The sequence below is a fragment of the Tachyglossus aculeatus genome, chromosome 14 (genome assembly GCF_015852505.1).
Source record: "Tachyglossus aculeatus isolate mTacAcu1 chromosome 14, mTacAcu1.pri, whole genome shotgun sequence".
Classification (NCBI taxonomy): Eukaryota; Metazoa; Chordata; class Mammalia; order Monotremata; family Tachyglossidae; genus Tachyglossus; species Tachyglossus aculeatus.
In genome coordinates, this window is record NC_052079.1 from 16870412 (window position 1) to 16888999 (window position 18588).

Sequence of the window (18588 nt, forward strand, 5' to 3'; positions counted from 1 at the left end):
CTAATTAAAGGTTTATTAGGGGTTTTTATATACGTCTCGACTTATTAGATTTATTTTTTTCAAGTCTCTTCCACGTGTCTTGAGTAGGCCTTTGGTCTGGTTTCTGCAAACCGATCGTTGGTTGATTATAAATCCTGAATAACGTTTTTGAAAAAGTTGTTTCAAGCCCGGACAGGTCTTTTCCGTAGAGACAGGAGAGGTAGAGACGATGAAGCGGGAGGCCCTGTCTGCAGGGAGGAAGTGGAACCACGGGCAGGAATTTTTTTCATAAAAGTCAGGAGTGGCCAGCCCCCAGGAGGATTTTTCTATCTCTCTTTCCATTAGTAGTCCAGCCCCGTCAGATTCCCAACAAGGCAGCAGCGTGAGTTTTCCATGACGTTGGCCTAGGCTCTCAGCTGTTGCCCAAGGTGGGAGTGATCTATGCTGCTGCAACCCCCACTGCCGACTTACCTCTGGGCTGGAAATGTGTCTATTGTACTCTCCCAAGCATCTAGTAGAGTGCTTTACACACAGCACTCAATAAATGCGATGGAATGAATGACGATGCCTTCGTTTGGGCCAGTGGCCGAGGAGAGGAATGGACTTTTGGGGAGCGTTTCAGACCGTCAGTCGGATGATTTTATATCCGAGTCCCTAGGGCGGGCCTGGAAGGACTAAAGGAGTCTGGAGTTCATCATTAGCCCTGTCCCGTGTAGCTTCAAGCTCCCCGTGATGGACCACTGGCCCCCTTCACCAGGGCAGTCCCGGCCAAAAGACACTCAAAGGTAGATGGAGCTTTCAAAAACATAAGAAGGTTTAGGTACCGTTGACGTGGCCAGTTTTCAGAAAAGGGTGGGATGACCATGAGCGCTTAGTACAGTGCTCTGCACGCAGCAGGCACTCAATAAGTGCCACTGATTGACCTGCCTGATAGCATTACGGAGTTGTCCAGATGATTGGCCCCGATGTGCCACGTTATCGAAGAAACCGCCTGCATGCATGGCTTTGAAGTCAGCGGGTACCGGGAAAGAAAGTTTCCCTAGACGCGTCACTCTGCGCCAACCCTTGAAGGCAGGCAACCAGAGATAGTCAAGGGTCTAGAGGCGTTTCCATTTGAGGCGCTCAATAGGTATCATTGATTGATGAGCAAAGGGTGAAAGGTTAAGACTTCATTCGATAGAGATAAAAGTGGGGAGTGGTTGTAGTTGATAGCCCACTGTTGGGTAGGGACTGTGTCTATATGTTGCCAACTTGTACTTCCCAAGCGCTTAGTACAGTGCTCTGCACACAGTAAGCGCTCAATAAATACGATTGATGGTGATGATGATCATCATCAATTCACGAAGGACATAGTCAATAGGGAATTGTTGGCCAATTCTCGTAACCTCAGAGTGAGAGTGTTTGAAGGCGGGTTCAAAGAAAACAAAACTCAAGGGGGTGATAGGCGTATAGGATTAATTACCACAAAAGTTGGGCAGGTTGAGAATACTAAGTTAAAGAGGGGGCTTGCATAAATTGATAGCCAAGTGGATCACTAGAAGGAAAGTTAAGAGATGAGTGCGTGTGCCAAGTACTCTTTTCCAACTGCCAAATTAAAAAAAAAAAAAGGACATCTCCCATTCCCTCAAATGTAGAGAGAGGCGTCAGATACCACTGTTGGGGATTGGAGTGGGTTTTTAAAAAATGTTTTTTGTTAGAGTGCCTGGGCACATCATAAGCACTTGTTAAGCACTGTGGTAGTTTTAAAGCTAATCAGGTTGGCTACAGTCCATGTCCCACATGGGGCTCACTTATGAGGTCAGTGAGGCCCAGAGAAATGATTTGCCCAAGGTCACAACAGCAGACAAGTGGCAGAGCCAGGATTAGAACCCAGGTCCTCTGGCTCCTAGGCCCGTGCTTTATCCATTAGGCCAAGCTGCTTCTCTCTGAGGGATGTAATGGTTACCAGAGCAATGCAAGGTGCCAAATCCCTAACTGTTCTTCATCCGGTGTGCTTCAAGGGCCGTTCGGATGATTTAATGAGTGGCAACCAGTGCACTCAGCTTCAAGCGCCTCTCAGTCGTTCAGATGATTTAATGAGTGGCATCCAATCCTCCCGGCCGATAAGGTCAGAAGCATGGGAGAACCCAGGTTGCCGCAAGGAGCTCAGTCCCAAGATGAGAACAGTCCCACTGGAGCCAGGACGTTGAGTCTCAACTTGATGGGCAAATGGGGACTTTTGGGATCCTGAATGCCCACGTGAGCAGCACTGAAGCCGTCGCGGCTAATCGCCGGATTCTTCCCGAGTGCCATCCAGGTAAGAAACGGAAATCTGGGAGTCTTGCAGCGGTACCTTGTCAATGCATTCAAGCCTCACTGTCCACAGCTACTGAAGTGCGGTCGGATTCGCACCAGGTAGCCTTTAGACCGATTTCTGAGATTAGGGCCTCTCTCGCTAATGTTGTGTGAATGTGAAGAGGAAGGAGCTCTCTGCCAAGCAAGCCGTTCCGAAAGAAGGGGTATAAGATCAAGATGCAGAGGAAAACTAAATTTTTCTAGGGAGTTGCAAATCTTTGAATGTGGCTGAGAGACTATTTCTCAAACAAAGAGATCACCAGCCGACATTTCCCTCCAGAGATTTCGTTTGAAGGAGGGATGGAAAAGGGAAACCAAGATTTAAATAATGCACTAGCGGAAAAAAAATAGCCAACCAGGAAGCCAGCCCCTTAATACCTTGATTAACCTTTTCCACAAAGTTCGATTGAGATAACTCATTTCTCAGCCCAGACTCAGGGAAAAACAGGAGTTGATTTTCCTTAGCGGTGTCAGGGGGTCGCAGATGGATTTCATTCGTCACGGGAACTCACCCTGTGTCTCAGACCGCTTGTTACAGTATTATGATATTTATGCATAGTACTGTGGTCTTTTTTCCCCTTTGTTGCTTCTCAGACTGACGTGTTCTTTTCTCCTGCATGTTCTCCTTAAATGATGTAAATTATAATACCGATATTCCAGCATCAGTGTGAAGTGGCAAACGATTTGCAGATCATGTTACACAGCGAAAACATTAATTATTTTTTAGACTTTTTAAATAGGTTTTGTCTCTGTCGATGAGCTAGAGACCGTGTAAACCACTGGGCAAGGTGGTGGTTAAGCGTTTACTAAGTACCAGGCTCTGTACTAGGCACTGGGGTGGATACCAAGGTAAACAGTCTAAATCAGAGGGAGGATGATTTAATCCCCATTGTACAGGTGAGGGAACCGAGGCACAGAGAAGTGAAGTGACTTGCCCTAGGTGACCCAGCAGACAGGTGACAGAGTTGGGTCCTCCGACTCCCGGATCCGTGCTGTTTCCAGTAGGCCACGGATGTGTCTCTAGGCCTCACTGGTATAAAAGTGGTAAGACTGAGGTAACAAGCAGAGTAGGGGTTTGGGAAACTTTCCTTTTACAATTCCGGCCATCTCTGGCTTACACCCCGTACTGATAGCTCCATCTGTCTCTTTCTCTTTATAGTAGGCCTTTGTGCTCAGTGGATATCCTGCCGACGGGGAAATTCACCTAAGGGTATGTATGATATTTCACCTGGGAAAATAATCGATGCAGAAAACACAGCCCCGAATGCATAAAGGATGCCACAAAGATGCAGTCTTGCATTGTTTGGAATTCAGAATTCAGATGAGCGTATCTTCAGGCAGTCAAGCAGCATGTATAAACCCTCTTGATTTAGTGTGAACTTTGAGTGTGGTGTAAATCTCTTTCGACTTATATTGTTGCAGAGGATTTGCCGTTTAACCGAAGGTAAGGGTGTGCCGAAGTGACTAGCCTTTGAAATTATGTCCCGATCCTCCAGCCCAAGGGTTCCTGTTAATTCAAGCTAGGTAGTAAATTATTTAGAGCAATTAACTCTTCAGTAGAAATTTGTGATCGGGTTGCACTGCCTTCAAGAGTGGGGGTCATCTAGACTCTTCAGATATTGGACTGGGTAGAACTGTCCGAAAGACGAACATTTGGAGGGCTTACCCATTTTAAGGCCGGACACCTGCGACTTGGCAGGTGACTGTTTGGCAAGAGACTCCCTGGGCATCACCGTCTTAATTAGAAATTAACCTCTAAAGAATCAATATCTAGGGGGAATCGGGGTGAATGGCACTTGCTTTAGAGGCTGGCCATTTCCTCTCCCTCAAACACGGTGGGAGAGGGAATTCTAATCAGGAAGGGCAGCGAGAACTAGATGTCAGCAATGGGATAAACAAGAATGAGGCACAGTGCATGGGGTTACACTGAGCAGAATAAGGAGTGCAAGCTAGGGTGCAGTGGGATAAGGGAGTGGGTAGACACTATCAACAATGGTATTGAGTGCAGCATCGTCGTCAAAGGTATTTATTGAGCACTGTACTAAGCATTTACAAGAGGGGAAGGACTGGTGAGTGCATTATAGCCAGTGGTCTGGAGTTTTTGCTCGGAGTGAGGAGGAATGGGCAAGCATTGGAGAAGTGGGGGTTTGGGTCCTCCAACGGCCCAGAGCCTCATCTATGGGGGAGAGGGGGTGGGTTTCAGGGCCCTGTCTGGGGGTCCGGAGTGCCATCGGGCGGGGGGCGGGGGGGGAGGTCCAGGGTCCCTTCTGACAATTCATGGCCCATATGTTGGTCCCTGGCCCCATAATAATAATAATGGCATTTATTAAGTGTTTACTTTGTGCCAAGCACTGTTAGAGAAGCAGCGTGGCTCAGTGGAAAAGAGCACAGGCTTTGGAATCAGAGGTCGTGGGTTCAAATTCCGGCTCCACCATTTAGCTGTGTGACTTTGGGCAAGTCACTTCACTTCTCTTTGCCTCAGTTCCCCCATCTGTAAAATGGGGATGAAGACTGTGAGCCCCACGTGGGACAACCTGATTACCTTGTATCTACCCCAGCGCTTAGAACAGTGCTTTGCACATAGTAAGCGCTTAAATACCAACATTATTATTATTATTATTATTATTCTAAGCACTGGGGTGGATACAAGATGATCAGGTTGTCCCACGTGGGGCTCACAGTCTTAATCCCCATTTCACAGATGAGGTAACCAAGGCCCAGAGAAGTTGTGACGTGCCCAAAGTCACACAGCTGACAAGCGGCGGAGCTGGGATTAGAACCCATGACCTCTGACTCCCAAACCCGGGCTCTTTCCACTGAACCATGCTTACGGGGGGCCCAGAGCCCCATTTGGGGGGTGTCCAAGAGCTCTGTCGGGGGGTTGGGGGAAGGTCCGGAGCCTAATCTTGGTGTGTGTGTGGCGGGAGGGTGAAGAGGCCCATCTGTAGGGGGTCAAGAGCCCTTTCTGGGGAGAGCCCTGCCTGGGGGGGTTGAGAGGCTCATCTGTGGGGGAATCCAGAGCCCCCTCTTTGGGGGGGTCCAGAGCCCTGCCTAAGGGGCTCAGAGGCCCATCTGTGGGGGGTCCAGAGCCCTGTCTGGGGGGTGGGGGGGTGGGAGAGGAGAGGGTCCAGGGCTCCGCTGTCTGTGGATGCAGGCCTCCTCCACCGGCCCACAGCCCGGAGAATCAATCAATCGTATTTATTGAGCGCTTACTGTGTGCAGAGCACTGTACTAAGCGCTTGAAAAGCAGCGTGGCTCAGTGGAAAGAGCTTGGGCTTGGGAGTCAGAGGTCGTGGGTTCAAATCCCGGCTCCGCCGCTTGTCTGGGTGACTTTGGGCAAGTCACTTCACTTACCTGCACCCCAGTGACCTCACCTGTAAAATGGAGATGATGATGGTGAGCCCCACATGGGACAACCTGATCACTGTGTATCCTCCCCAGCGCTTAGGACAGTGCTTTGCTCATAGCGAGCACTTAACAAATACCAAAATTATTATTATTATCCATGTGGGGGTGGGGTGCAGGGCCCTGTCTGGGGGTCCAGAGTACTATCTGTGGGTGGGATGGTCCAGGGTCCTTTCTGACAGTTGATGGCCCATATGTACTTCCCAAGTGCTTAGTCTAGTGCTCTGCACACAGTAAGTGCTCAATAACTAATAATGATGGCATTTGTTAAGTCCTTACTGTGTGCAAAGAACTGTTCTAAGTGCTGGGGGGAATACAAGGTCAGCGTGGCTCAGTGGAAAGAGCATGGGCTTTGGGGTCAGAAGTCATGGGTTCGAATTCCACATGTCTGCTGTGCGACCTTGGGCAAGTCACTTAACTTCTCGGAGCCCCAGTTCCGTCATCTGTCAAATGGGGATGAAGACTGTGAGCCGCACGCGGGACAACCTGATCACCTTGTATTCCCCCCCCCCCCCCCAAGTCTAATGCGCTGCACACCAAAAGCGCTCAATAAATAATAACGATGGCATTTGTTAAGTGCTTACTATGTGCGAAGCACTGTTCTAAGCGCTGGGGGGGGAATACCAGGTCAGCGTGGCTCAGTGGAAAGAGCATGGGCTTTGGGGTCAGAAGTCATGGGTTCGAATCCCACATGTCTGCTGTGCGACCTTGGGCAAGTCACTTCTCGGAGCCCCAGTTCCCTCATCCGTAAAATGGGGATGAAGACTGTGAGCTCCACGTGGGACAACCTGATCACCTTGTACCCCCCCCCCCCCCGTCTAATGCTCTGCACACCGCAAGCGCTCAATAAATAATAATGATGGCATTTGTTAAGTGCTTACTATGTGCAAAGAACTGTTCTAAGTGCTGGGGGGAATACAAGGTCAGCGTGGCCCAGTGGAAAGAGCATGGGCTTTGGAGTCAGAAGTCATGGGGTCGAATCCCACATGTCTGCTGTGCGACCTTGGGCAAGTCACTTAACTTCTCGGAGCCCCAGTTCCCTCATCTGTCAAATGGGGATGAAGACTGTGAGCCCCACGTGGGACAACCTGATCACCTTGTCTCTCCCCTCCCCCCCCCCCAGCAATTAGAACAGTGCTTTGCACATAGTAAGCGCTTAACAGATGCCATTATTATTATTGTTCTTATTGTAAATAGGACTGAATGGGTGAATGAATGGCTAGGTTGGGCCCATGGGCCCGTGGGCGGGGGTCGGGCCGCCGCATGCTCATATTTGGAGTTGGCGGAGCGCAGGAATTTCCCATCCTGCCCCGCGCCGCCGGAGGGACCAGACCCGCCCCATCCCAGCCCACCGGGAGGGCAACCAGGGGGACACCACCCTCCCGCCCCGGCTCCTCCTCCTGGTCCTCCCTCCTCCTCCTCCTCCATGAGCCCGCGGCCGCCCTGCGCCTTCCTCCTCCTCCTCCTCCTCCTCCTAGCCGGGGCGAAGACCGGTGAGCGCCCCCGACCCCCCATCCCCTCCTCCTCCTCCCTGCATCAGCCCCCACCCCCTGACGGACTAAAGGATGGGGCAGGGGGGGCGGAGCAGACCACCCCCCCAAAGAGGGAATGGCCACAGAGCAGGACCGGTCACATGAAATAAGGGGGAGGGGGCAGGGACAGATCCCCCCCCTCCCCACCCCCGCCTTAAACGGGGGCAAGGGCAGGGCAGACCCCCGGGAGGGCATGGAGGGGGGGCCCAGGGATGGAGGCCCCATCCTCCCCTAGTCCACCACACTCTGCGGGCACCGTGACAGTGCTGGCCGGATGGCACTGTGGTTGGCCCTGGCATGGAGCCCACCCTGGCAACCAGGGAGGGGGGCCTCAACAGGGGGGCCCCAGTCCATCCGGGCTGGCATGCCCGATGCCCCACAGGCCTTTAACGGCCTGCGGCCTGGCAACTCCCAAATATTTTGTTGAGAAAAAAAGGCAGAGGGGAATGTCATTTTATATCCCCCCCTCCAAATAGTCCACCCTTCCTCTCACTCGAACTTTAGAGTGCGATCTGAGGATCCCACATATTTAAGCATTAAAGCGTTTTCCAACCTTCTTGGAAAACTACGTGAGCCGTCATTATGACAGCAAATGCTTCTCGCTTTTTGGGATGAACTAAATACGGACACAGGCCTCCTTGGACCGATCATCTTTGTCTTCCCAACGGAATTGATAGTCGGTTTCAACTTTTCTCTCTTCTGTTGTAGCCGTTGTTTACCTCTCGAGCTAAATAAGTAAATAGATAAAGCGAGACCAAAACACCCTAGGATGTATGGGATCGGTCTTGAGGCTTGCAAGTACCCAAGACTAATACTTGACTAATATACTACTTCATACCAAATTCAAACCCCCGGTCTTCTTGCCTCCTTAGGTCTATGTGGGGGATCATCAATACCGCAGTATATATAGAATATTGTATAATGGTATAAATAATCTTTGTGTATGTGTCGATTCAAGTTATTACTAATTTTTGTCATAAATGAATGTCATTATATCTGGAAACTGAAGCACGGTACTTTTACAAGGCAAAAATCCTCCAGCTGTTGAGCAGATATTGGATGCCTAGTCTCGGCCAAGCAAATTTAGCGTGTTCGGATCAAATTTGTTTTTCAAATGATGACTTTGTTGTTGTTTTTTTCCCCCAAGAGATTTGATTTTCTTTTCATACCCTCTTAGTCATAAGGAGCCATTGTTACTTAGTTCTTTGGTAAAATAAACATATCCTATTATCTTAGTGTTTCTTACGCAGATAGGTTCCAAAGTTATGTGTGCTGACAGGTGCATTAGCACTTGCTGAGACCAATCGTGAAGGCAACAGATTTGTTTTTCTTTTGGCTATCATTAGTAGTAATATTTTAAAAAGCCAGCACCGTACTAAGCACTGGAGTTATTACAAGAACACAGTTCGACACAGACCCATTCCCAAAAGGGACTCAGAAACAAGGCGGGGGAGAACAGACACATGACCAAGACTAAAATAGAAATAGGATGGAAGCAAGTCAAAATTCAGCAACGAAAATGTGTGTCCTTAGTGGAAAGAGCACAGAGTTTGGTAGTCAGAGGTCCTGGGTCCCCAACCCTGCTAGTGGCTTGTTGTGTGACCACAGGTGAGTCACTTAGCTTTTCAGGGCCTCAGTTTCCTCATAAAATTAGGCTACAAAATCTGCTCTTCCTACATCCTAGACTGTCAGACAGGGACTACATCCAAATTGGGTTATCTTGTCTCTGCCCTGCATTTGGTACTTGCTTTGGTACATGATAATAGTGGTATTTACTAAGGGTTTACTGCTTTAAAAGACATGAACACACACACACACACATACATATATTAGACAGAACTTAGAAGTTTAGTTCACTGCTCCAAACGAATGAATTGTCTTTGGCTTCAAAGTGCCACAGCTTTCCCAATGTTTTAACAGTGGGAAAATAAGAAGCTGTGTGGCCTAGTGGAAAGATCCTTGTCCTGGGAATCAGAAGGACCTGGGTTCTAATCCTGGCTCCGCCACTTATCTGCTGTGTGACTATGGGCAAATCATTGAACTTCTCTGTGCCTCAATGACCTCATCTGTCAAATGGGGAGTAGAAACATGAGCCCAGTGTGGGACAGGGCCTGTGACCAACCCGAGTAGCTTGTATCCATCCCAGCGCTTAGTACATAGTAAGTGCTTATCAGATACCACTAAAATCAAACAAAAGTAAAGGCAGTCTTGGTTTTTTGGTTTCTGCAGTGGCAAGCGACAGGAAGGAGGCTGTCCTAAGTTGCTGGTGATGTAACTTGTACTTCCCAAGCACTTAGTACAGTGCTCTGCATACAGTAAGCGCTCAATAAATGCGATTGAATGAATGAATGAGTTCAGGATTCCCCATGGCACTGTGGAGGAGAGGTCGCGTGGTGGTCTCCTGCCTATCTTCCACTTCTGAGGGGGTTGCTTTTTGGTGTCTCACGTCTAGATTGCCATCAATCCGGGAAATGCTTTCTCCTGAATTTTCTTTTCATTCCCCTAGGCACCCCCACCGCCTCCCAGGATGGCTCCACACTTTGTAATCAGACCATCCTGCGGGCCGTTTCTGACCTTGTCCCCTCTTTTTAATCATCCCCCGAGCAGTTGGGGGCTGGGAGAGGTGGCCCTGTCCCTGCCCCGTCCCTCCCAGTTACCAGGGAATGTGGGCTGAGGGATCCACGCAGCGGGAAAGGGACAGGCGGAGCCACGTTGGAATGAGGGTTCCAAACTGATAATGGGATTCACTTGCATCCCCTCAACCCCAAACCTGCCCCTCTTCCCAGCCACACCCCTGTTCCTCCTTGGCAAGGCCGGCCCTGCATCCCACATCCCACACCAGCCAGGTTTTGTTTTGTTAACCTTATTTCGCCGCTCCCACTGCCCCGTCTCTTCTTTGCCAGGCAGATCTCTTGTAAGGCCACAGCTCCCGAGACCCTGGCTGGGACCAGACAAGATGGGTGGTCTGCCTTCTCCTCCTCCCCCTCCCTCTTGCTGCATGACAGTGGGCAAATCTCTTAACGTCTCTTTGCCTCACCTCATCCGTAAAATGGGGATGAAGACTGTGAGCCCCACTTGGGACAACCTGATTACCTTGTAGCTACCCCAGTGCTTAGAACAGTGCTTGGCACATAGTAAGTGCATAAAAAATACCGTCATTATTAATATTCTCTTCCTCCTCCTCCTTCTTTTCCTCCTTCCCTTCTCTTCCTCTCCTCTTCCCTCCCTCCTCCACCTCCACTTCTTCTTCCTCCCTTTCCTCCCGCTTGTCTTCCTTCCCCTCCTCCTTTTCTCCTCCTCCTCATCCCCTCTCCTCTTTCTTCTCCTCCTCCTCCTCCCCCCTTGTGCTCCTTCTCCTCTGCCCCCTCCACTCCCGAGGGACCTGCATACCAGAGGAGAACCAAGGTTTTTTTGTGGTTTTTTGTGTTTTTTTTTGAATGCCAGGTGGGTTTGGGTTACGGGGTGTGGGACCGGCTCGGCTGTGAGAAAGGTTCTAGGGATGAAAGTTTCAGGAATGAAAGGGGCATAGATAGCTGCTGGCCTACTTGCCCCATTCTTCAGTACTTCTCCCGCGCCGCTCTGCAGTTGACACCCTCCGGAGGTTCTTCCACAGTTCAGTTCAGGCAGCACGTTTGAGGCAGAAAGGAACGAGAACAGGAGCTGATATAAAACTAAACAGGAGGAAATGATCCAAAGCTGATCCTCAACAACAGGAAACCTGCTTTTTACCCTTAGAGCCTGTGCAAAAGACTAGCTTGGAGATAGTCCTGGGAGGAGCCAAAACGGACAAACTCTCTTTATCTGGGCCGTATAATACCTCTTTGCTGCTGAAGGAACAAGTGAAGCTTTTTGGAACTTCCAGCGATCTTAATTTAAAACCAATATTTAATTTTTAACTCTAGCACTGTTTGCTCTTAATTAAAGTCTTTGTGTACTGTAACGGAATAGTTCAGTGTCGTATAGCTGAATGAATGAAATGTCTATGTAAAAAAAAAAAAAGAATGACATCTTTAAGCAGGGGGGAAGTGTTAACAAAAGTAGTGATTTTTAAGTGCAAGGTCGATTTGGAGTCATATTCACTTCAGTTTTAACTTTATTTGCAAAATGATAGAAAAAAATGCAGTTGTGAGTTTATTTTTTACAAAGTCCCAAATTGCATCCCTGTTTAGAATAAATATTGATTATGGAACTGAGGCAAATAGCTCATATGAATCTTTCCCTATTCTCAAAGCAAGTCATTGAGAAAATTGGAATTAGACTTTTGAGCTAATGAGCCACTTGCTTAGTTCTCTAAACTATTCTATTTCTTTGGCCAACACTGCTTCTATTTGCCTGTTTTTTGCCTAAGTAACTTGGCATGTGTTGATAGATATTCATACCTATTGTTATGGAGTCCTTTTTTATAGGTATTTAAGCATTTACTATGTGCCAGGGACTGTACTAAAGCATGGCTCAGTGGAAAGAGCACAGGCTTTGGAGTCAGAGGTCATGGGTTCAAATCTCAGCTTCGCCAATTGTCAGCTGTGTGACTTTGGGCAAGTCACTTCACTTCTCTGCGCCTGTTCCCTCATCTGTAAAATGGGGATTAAGGTTGTGAGTCCCCCATGGGACAACCTGATCACCTTGTGCCTCCCCAGTGCTTAGAACAGTGCTTTACACATAGTAAGCACTTAATAAATGCCATTATTGTTATTATATAAGATGATCAGGTTGCACTCAGTCCATGGCCCACGTCATCATCTTCAGTTGTATTTATTGAATGCTTACTGTCTGCAGAGCACTGTCCTAAGTGCTTGGGAGAGCACAGTGCAACAGAATGAGGCTTATAGTCTTAATCCCCATTTTACAGATGAGGTAACTGAAGCACAGAGAAGTTAGGTGACTTGCCCAAAGTCACCCTGCAGGGAAGTGCTGGAGCCAGGATTAGAACCCAGGTCCTCTGACGCTCAGGCCCATGCTCTCTCCACTACACCAGGCTGCTTCTCTAAAAAGCGGTCTCCAAGTGCAAAGGCCTTGAGCTAAAACTTTCATGATCATCAGTCAGTTAATCAATCAGTTGTATTATTAATAGAGTACTTACTGTATGCAGAGCATGTACTAAGTGCTTGGGAGAGTATGTAATTTATATTAATGTCTGCCTCACCCTCTAGACTGCACGCTTGTTGTGGGTAGGGAATGTGTCTGTTTATTGTTACATTGTACTTTCCCAAGTGCTTAGTACAGTGCTTTGCTTACAATAAGTGCTGAATAAATTCAATTGAATGATTGAATGAATTAATGAATACAATATAACAGAGTTGGTTGGATATAATAATAATAATGATGGCATTTATTAAGCTCTCACTGTGTTCAAAACACTGTTCTAAGTGTTGGGAGGGGATACAAGGTCGTCAGGTTGTCCCGCGTGGGGCTCACAGTCTTCATCTCCATTTTACAGATGAGGTAACTGAGGCCCAGAGAATAATAATAATAATAATGATGACATTTATTAAGCACTTACTATGTGTGAAGCACAGTTCTAAGCACTGGGGAGGTTACAAGGTGATCAGGTTGTCCCATGGGGGGCTCACAGTCTTACGGATGAGGTAACTGAGGCACAGACAAGTTAAGTGATTTGCCCAAAGTCACACAGCTGACAATTGGCAGAGCTGGGATTTGAACCCATGACCTCTGACTCCCAAGCCCATGCTCTTTCCACTGAGCCACACTGCTTTTCCAAGTGAAGTGACTTGCCCAAAGTCACACAGCTGACAAGTGGCAGAGCCGGGATTTGAACCCATGACCTCTGACTCCAAAGCCCGGGCTCTTTCCACTGAGTCACGCTGCTTCTCTTTGTTCCCTGCCCACAAGGAGCTTGCAATCTAGAGGGAAAATCTGGGAATGGAGAAGGAAGAGTCGGTGAAGAGTCATGGGGCAGTGTGGAGTGGGTCTGAAGCATCAGGGGCAAGGTTAGCAGATGTAGAATGGCAGAACGAAAGAGAGCATCTGTGAAGAAAGTGGGCTGGGATACGGCTGTAATAATGATAATAATAATAATGGTAACTGTGCGTTGTTTTAAATTCTTACTACGTGCCAAGAACCTATACTAAGAGCTGGGGAAGATACAAGATTATCAAGTCCCATAAGGGAAATCCCAGTTTAAGTAGGAGGGGCCACAAGTATTGAATCCCCATGCTGCCGATGAGGGAACTGAGGCACGGAGAAGTGAAGTGACTTGCCCACAACAGGTAAGGAGCAGAGCTGGGATTAGATCCCAGGTCTCCTGACTCCTAAGCATGTGCTTTTCCTTATGGTATTTCCTATGTGGCAGGCACTGTGCTAAGCATTGGGTGGGTACGAGCTAACCAGGTTGGACACGGTCCATGTCCCACATGAGGCTCACAGTCTAAAGTAGGAAGGAGAAGGATTGAATCCCCATTTTGCAGATGAGGTAACTGAGGGACCGAGCAGTGAAGTGACTTGCCTGAGGTCACAGCAGACGAGTGGCAGAGCTGGGATTGGAACCCAGGTGTTTCTGACTCCCAGTGATCTTTCCAGTGGGCCATGCTGCTTCTCTAGAACTGTAGAACTTGGAATGGAAATCTAGATGTGGAATGTGGACTAGTCTTGGGTGAATAAATCCTTGTCTTGTTTTATGCTATTGAATCATCTCCGACCCATAGCGACTCCATGGACACGTCTCTCCCAGAATGCCCCACCTCCATCTGCAATCACTCTGGCAGTGTATGCGTAGAGTTTTCTTGGTAAAAATACAGAAGTGGTTTACCATTCCCTCCTTCCGTGCAGTAAAGTTGACTCTCCGCCCTCGACTCTCTCCGATGCTGCTGCTGCCCAGCACGGGTGAGTTTTGATTTGTAGCTGATTGCCTTCCACTCGCTAGCCACTGCCCAAGCTAGGAATGGAATGGGTAGGCCTCTGCTTAATTCTCTCTCTTGTAGCCGAGACTGGTAAAGTACTGGAAACTTTCCAGGTGCAGTCCTGAGAGGGGAGAATAAATCCTCCAGGGACACAAATAGTTCTTGGCCATTCCTGGAGCTCAACAGGGGCAAGTGTCAGAGAGGAGCATTCAGAGAGCCAGACTTCAGCATAGCCTAGTGAAAAGAGCACAGGTCTAGACTCTAAGCTTGCTGTGGGCAGGGAATGTTTCTGTTTATTGCTGTATTGTACTTTCCCAAGCGCTTAGTACAGTGCTCTGCACACTGTAAGCACTCAATAAATACGATTGATTGAATGAATGAATGAATTAGAGGACTTGGGTTCTAATCCTGACTCCACCACTTTGTCTCCTGAATGACCTTGGGCAAGTCACTTAGCCCCCCTGTGCCTCAGCTCCCTCATTTGTAAAATAGGATTTTCTCCCTCCTACTTTGACCGTGAGCCCTATGTGGGACCTGATTATCTTTTACCTGCCCTACACTCCAAAGGAGTGATGTGTTTCCAGCCCACAAGGAGCTTACTCTCCAAAGGGAGAGACACATGCGAAGCTGTTTACCACTGGAGAAATCAAAATAAATAATCGAACGTACGATGGAATACGCACGAGGTCACAAGCAGGTTGGGTTTCAGTAAAAATAAAAATTGCTGATGAGGGTTATACAAGGAAAGCTCATAGGAGAAGGTGGGATTTTAGAAGGGCTTTGAACACGGGGCGAGCTGGGGGAGTCTGACAGATTTTAGAAGGGGGTGGTGGTGATTGAAATTCGCTCTGGTAACCTCGTGGTTGATTGAAAGGAGCCCTGGCCAGGGAACTTCCTCACCCCACATTATTCAGAGCTTCAGAGCTACAGTGAGCGGGACAAGCCGAGCGTCAGGTGGGATTCTGAAGAGAGTGAGCAAGTGGACATAGCTTACAGAGGCTGAGGAAACAGGGTGGCAACTGAATGCCAGCCCTGAGCGATGTAACATGTAGACGGAGCAGAGGGTAGCGGGGCCTAGACTGGGGAGAGGGGAGACTTAGGAATTTAGCCTGCCCCTCCTCCGTGACACAATCACGCTTGAGTTGAGACTTGCCTAAGAAATACTTCGAATCCTTGCCTTTGGTCTCACCACAGTACTCACATTTTTGCCTAGTTTAACGTTTCTCCAAGTCCCGCCCTCTGTCAAAGCAGGCACGCACAGGCCACAGAGATTGTATTTCCCCCACTCGTTCCCACCGCGTCGTTCTCCGTCTTGGCGGTAATGGCCAGAGTCTAGCCAGGCCATTTTGTGAATGGCAGAGGAAGGGGAAAGTGAGAACAAAAGCGGCTCCTGTTTGCCTGCTTTTTCTGCGCTGCCTGAAGGAAAGATGATGGAATTTCCGCTTGGGGGGTGGGGAGATTTATTTGCAGATTTCTCGGGGTTTTGTGAATAGCTGCACTTTTTGCGAAGCGGAGGGAGAAGACTGGCAACCTAGGGAGAACACTGAAAGGACCTTTCTCCAGGGAATAGGGGTGGGCAGGCTAGACACATTGAACTTTCATTTAGAAGCTGCTAAAAATAGAATGGCACTGCACAACCCAGATTCGGAGTAAAATGCATGTGTACACTGTGGAGAGATTTACCCTATGTCATTCTGTCTACATCATAAGTAACCAAGTGGAGTGCTTCATTAAAGACTCTAAAACCGAATAGCAACCATTGTCTTTAGGTAAGGAGATTGACTGGCTCGTGTTCAATATAAATGAGAAGCCGCATGGCCTAGTGGAAAGAGCATGGGACCAGGAGTCAGAGGACCTGGGTTCTAATTCCCCCTCCACCATTTGTCTGCTGTGCGACCTTATGCAAGTCACTTAACATCTATGGGTTTGTTTCCTCATCTATATAATGGGGATTCAATTCCCACTCTCCCTCCCCCTTAAACTGTGAGCCCCATGTGGAACAGGGACTGCATCCCACCTGATTAAATTGATTCTATCTTAATGCTTAGTACAGTGCTTGGAACATAGTAAACACTTTTACAATTATCACACTGATTTTTATGACTATGATTGGAATCCTGTATTGTCCCTGCTAAAATAGCCTCCCAGACAAACTCCTACTTTCTGACCCTTGGCCAAGATTTTCTCTCCATTTTTTTTTAAATGGTATTTGTTAAGTGCTTACCGTGTGCCAAGCACTGTACTGAGCACTGGGGTAGATTCTCTCTGTCTCTTATCTTCTCTCTATCTGGGCTCCCCTTCCTCTGGTTTAGTATTAGTAGTAATAGTATTTACTGAGTATTGACGCAGTGCGCTGTTCTGGGCACTTCAGAAGTAGCCAATAATAAAGGGATGTGTTCCTTGCCCATAAGATGCTTACATTCTAACAGAGGTTGGGAAACAAAAACTAGAAAGGACGAAAGTAAATGAAGCAGACCAATAACAATGATGTCATTTTAACTGTACCTACTATATGTTAAATTCAGAATATTTTATTTGAATTAATCAATGGTATTTATTGAGCGCTTACTTGACTGTAAGCTCATTGTGGACAGGGAATGTATTGGTTTTATTGTATTCTCCCATGTGCTTAGTACATGCTCTGCATCCAGTAAGCACTCAGTAAGTGCTCAATTAAATTAATTAATTCATTCAATCGTATTTATTGAGCGCTTACTGTGTGCAGAGCACTGTACTAAGCACTTGGAAAGTACAAATCGGCAATTAATTGTGATTGAATAAATTCTCTCTCACACACACTCATGTCTGTTCACCCACAGTAGTCTCAGACCTTTGTCCTGTGGGCTGGATGAAAGTGAGCTTTAGGCCTTCATATTTTGCTGCTCCCTGCTATGGTCCTCGGGAAACCAAAGGCCCATCTTTCCCACTCTGGATCTCTAGGGAAAGGGACTTTATGTTCTGCCGCAGAGTTTTGAATCAATCAGTGGTATCTACTGAGTGCTTGCTGTGAGGAGAGCGCTGTTCAGAGCATTTTGGAGAGTATGGTGCAGCAGAGTCGCAGATCCGCTCCCTGCACCTGAGGAGCCTATGGTGTGGAGTTCCACCGACATGATTGAGCCATCAGCTCTTCGGTGATTCTCAGCTCTTGGGCTCCTCTCGGAGCTTTCAATCAATCCATCAGTGATATTGAATATTTAATCTGTGCAGTGCTCTGGGTTAAGTCCTTGGGGAAGTACAGTAGAGTTGGTAGAAATGATCCCTGCCTTCAAGGAGCTTACAACCTAGCTGAGGAGAGAGATGTTAAAAGAAATTACAGGTAAGGGGAAATAATCGATGGTTTTTATTGAGCATGTACTCTGTGCAGAACATTGTACTAAGCGCTTGGGAAAGTATGATACAAGGAGTTGGGTAGACACGTTCCCTGCCCAAAATGAGATTGTAGAATAGGGCATGATAGAACAGACTTCCACTATGCCATGCTGCTTCTCAGCATCTTGTTAAAAGTTTTGACTTGAACCCATTACATGATCACTGGATAACAACAACAAAAAATAGCTTCTTTAGTGATGAGTCAAAGTTTGGTGACCGTTAGCACTTCCCTGATTTCCTCAGGTTACCACTCTGTCACATCTGTTTCTTGATCTGCAGCTCATTGCTGCATGACTTTGAATCTCCCTCTCTTGCAATAATCTTGAAGAGCTGTAAAACATGGATCGTGTCTTGCTTTCCTAGCTTTGCCATAAATAGTTTGAAAATTTCTGAATTAAAGTCATCAAACCAGCCTCGGTGGTGTCGTCTTGCCTATCTACAGTTCTTGGAGATGGTGTCTCTTCGCTTATCTACAGCTTAGAAGGTGTGGGGAACATGGTTTGCTGAAGATGTGTGTATTCACTGTTCATGCTGATACTTGTAGCTGAGATTCTTTGGTCTAGCAAGGCCAGTGGGATAATATTTTAGAGCATCTTGCATGTGTCTCTATTTGTCAAAACTTGACCTTGAGCCAACAGGATAGTAAGGGTGATTATTTTCAAAATGTTATCATTATCAATAATAATAATAATAACTGTGGTATTTGTTAAGCATGTAATATGTTCCAGGCACTGTACAGATACAAGCAAATCAAGTAGGACAGAGTCTCTGTCCCACATGGGGCTTATCGTCTTAATCCCCATTTTACAGATGAGGCAGCTGAGGCCTAGAAAAGTGAAGTGACTTGCCCAGGGTCACACAGCGGACAAGTGGCAGAGCTGGCATTATAACCTAGATCATTCTGACTTCCAGTCCTGTGCTCTATCTACTAAGCCACATTACTTCTCTCTTAAGGCTTTTATAGCTCTTTTAGATTCATTTTATGGCTGGTTAAAAACTCACCAAAGTGTATGCGGTGGTGGTTAGTTCAGCCTTTGGGAGCAATCTTGACTGTGATAATCTGGACATCTTTCAAGTCTCACCGGGAAATGATATAATCAATCAATCAATTT

The 18588-nt window shown here is 47.5% G+C and overlaps 1 protein-coding gene and 1 non-coding gene across 2 annotated transcripts in view; one reads left to right on the forward strand and one right to left on the reverse strand.

Annotated features, from left to right (window-relative positions):
* Positions 1 to 7172: 7172 nt before the first annotated feature.
* The window catches only part of MSRB3 (methionine sulfoxide reductase B3), a 124306-nt gene continuing 112890 nt past the window's right edge, over positions 7173 to 18588 (forward strand). Inside the window, exon 1 of the mRNA XM_038756854.1 lies at positions 7173 to 7211. The gene's annotated coding sequence lies outside the window, so the exon portion shown is untranslated. The remainder of the gene's footprint in view (positions 7212 to 18588) is intronic.
* LOC119937311 lies at positions 14101 to 14238 on the reverse strand. Its single transcript, XR_005453989.1, has one exon. It is a non-coding gene; the product is annotated as a small nucleolar RNA SNORA7 (small nucleolar RNA).